Source organism: Acyrthosiphon pisum, chromosome A1, assembly GCF_005508785.2.
Source record: "Acyrthosiphon pisum isolate AL4f chromosome A1, pea_aphid_22Mar2018_4r6ur, whole genome shotgun sequence".
Classification (NCBI taxonomy): Eukaryota; Metazoa; Arthropoda; class Insecta; order Hemiptera; family Aphididae; genus Acyrthosiphon; species Acyrthosiphon pisum.
This window is the reverse complement of record NC_042494.1, coordinates 64,221,095-64,224,010: the sequence shown is the minus strand read 5'-3', so window position 1 is coordinate 64,224,010 and position 2,916 is coordinate 64,221,095. Positions and strand designations below refer to the sequence as shown.

The 2,916-nt window shown below is 27.3% G+C and overlaps 1 non-coding gene across 1 annotated transcript; it reads right to left on the bottom strand.

Annotated features, from left to right (window-relative positions):
- Positions 1 to 222: 222 nt before the first annotated feature.
- Positions 223 to 294, bottom strand: TRNAH-GUG. The gene has a single exon. It is a non-coding gene; the product is annotated as a tRNA-His (tRNA).
- Between the last annotated feature and the right edge of the window lie 2,622 nt (positions 295 to 2,916).

Genomic DNA, 2,916 nt, shown 5'->3' with positions numbered 1-2,916 from the left:
ATATTTAAAACAAAAAATCCAAATAAAAACAGTATAATATATCCATATTTTATAAAATACATAACAGTGAAACAATATTTTTATTAATAGAAAAAAAAGCTGAAAGAACTAAGAAAGGAAAATCAAACTATGATGACGATAAAAATATGTAATACCATCAAAATGAAATTTTCGGATAAACTAACCCCCAGTGTATTACGGAAAAACGACAAAAAAATTTTGTGCCGTGACCAGGATTCGAACCTGGGTTATTGCGGCCACAACGCAAGGTCCTAACCACTAGACGATCACGGCAGATGGAAAAACTCTTGTATTTTCATTCTATATAAGTGTAGCACGTATTTCCTGAGTATTTACAAACGATGTAATATTATTATGAGCACACATAGACATATTACAATAAAAACCCTATACAAAACACAGATGTTGAAATATGTAGGTTGAGCGTGGATATTGAATTATATGCATTATACAGTATTCATAAACACTCTGAAATTTCGCATCATTTGGCATTATTCAATGCTCTAAACTGTACAGGCACATGCATGATGCCAAATTGTAAATTGTAATAACTAAATTTATTTAAATTTAGTTTAATATTTATAGAAATTCAGAATAAGGACCTATGATACTTAAGTGGTTCTAAACCAGGATTGGAAAAACTAATATACCTAATTTTAATCAATAATCATACAAATATTATTTAAATTTTAAGCTTATATTACCTTTTCACATTTGTTTTTAAAATTTATTGTTACTGTTATTGTTATATTATAATGTAATATTACTAAATACATGCAGGAGGTCCTGTGAGGAATTACCCATTGCAATATGCTGATATTTGAATATTTCCTAAAATAATTGACATGTCGTAATTATGTTTTATCAAGTATAAGATTCATATGAACTACAAATATTTTTACTTTTAATTTAATGTTTTGGTATAAAAGAGCAATTTTGTAGGTTATTTTTTTGAATTGCTGACGTTTCAAAATTTTATTTTTATTAATCTCATGATTTTAGATTTTGAGTGGATCGATGAATGTATTGATTTTACAACGATGTGTGTTTTTTTTTTTTAATTTTTAATTTTTAATTTTTTTTTTTGTGTTGTGTACACAAGTATTTGAAATAATGCTTCGATTTTCAACTTCAGTATCTTGTTCGATGGAAAAGTGAATATTGTTGGTGCATTGGGTAGGTCAAAATTTAAAATTCCCAATAGTTTTCACAAGCGCCGGGAAAAACAACATAAAAATTAAGGAAAAACGGGAATTTTTACGCAAAATCTGTTATCAAGAAAGTCGATTTTTGTTTTTGGTGCAACTCTAAAACAAATGACCGTGGGCTCATAAAATGTTGACTGAATGTTTATATCAGCATTTTCTATACACCATAATATTTGCCAAATATTTTGACTTATTTTGAGCTCTTTACGGACATTTTCAGTTTCCATTTTTTTTAGTTTTTTTTTCTATATATATCAATAAAATGTTATTTGTTGGTTAAAAAATCTTGAAAATTTAATGGAAGGTTCCTATTAAATTGATTCAAAGGTAGGTGAAAAAAATTAAAAATTCATAGTCACAATTTTTTTTTTATATGCTTCTAGAGCTCAAATATTGACAAAATACGTTAAAATGACGAAAATTTGCAAATTGTTTTGAGTTAGAAATTCGTTTTTCATTCAATTCCTCATAATATTTTCTACCTTTTTCAAAAAAAAAAAAAAGTCTACGAGAAAATCAAATTAAATTTTTATGAGCGTTTGAAATTTATATTTTACAACATTTGATATTTACTCGATTTCTCATGTAACGATTTTCTTATTTTGTTGTAATAAAAAAAGGAATGACTGTATAGATACTTGAAAATTTCACTGAATGTTTATATTAGAATTGTCTATATACGATAACATTTTTAAAATAATTTGACTCTTTTTGAGCTGTTTACGGACGTTGTCAGTTTTCTTTTTTTTTAGTTTTTTTTTCTATAAATATTAATAAAATTTTGTTTGTTGGGTAAAAAAGCGAGAAAATTTAATGAAATAGGCTCCTGATATATTGTTACAATAGCAGTTGAAAAATATTAAAAATACATAGGCACAATTTTTTTTATAAGCATTTAAAGATCGAATTTTAAACAAATTTATCAAATTTAAATTTGAATAATTATTTTGTAGTTAAAAATTTATAAAATGTTCAACTTTTTATATCTAAGAATTGAAAATTTAAAACAAGATTCCACGTAAGTAGTTAATTCTGTTACCAAAAAATCTAAAAAATACAGAAGCACAGTTTATTTTGATAGTCATTTTAAGTTCAAATTTGGACGAAATTACTACTTTAGTTATTTTACTTTTAGTCAATTTTGTGGTGGTAGGATTTCCTAGTGAACTTCAAAACTAATGTTAGACAGTTCACGAAACGGTCGACTAATAATTTTTTCAAAAAAATTTTTTAAAATTGTTGGTTTTAAATAGGAAAAGAATTGAAAACAGTTTTCAAAACTTTATGTTACTTAGATCTCTAAAAGGATGGAGCTTATTTAGATGACTTAAACTGCACTATACTATTTTTTTGAATGGCGATTAATACACTTTCGTGAGCCTAGCGGCACTCATGTAACAGAATTCAACTAAACATATCCAACAATTTTGTTGGACGTTTGTTGAACATTGTTGGAAATGTTTTACGAACGCCGCTGTCCCTGCAGCATGGACGGTTTGCCGATTCTTCTGCAGGACACGTATTTTGCGAGAGGGGGGGGACCTATTTACCTATACGATAGTTATAGAAAGCGTCTGACAACTCAAACTTTGTCAGCCGAGCTGGCCTTTTTCAATAACGTTAATTTTTTAATTTTTTATTATTACTCCCACATGTTTTCCTATCGCGTGCACCGTGATCGTCTTTC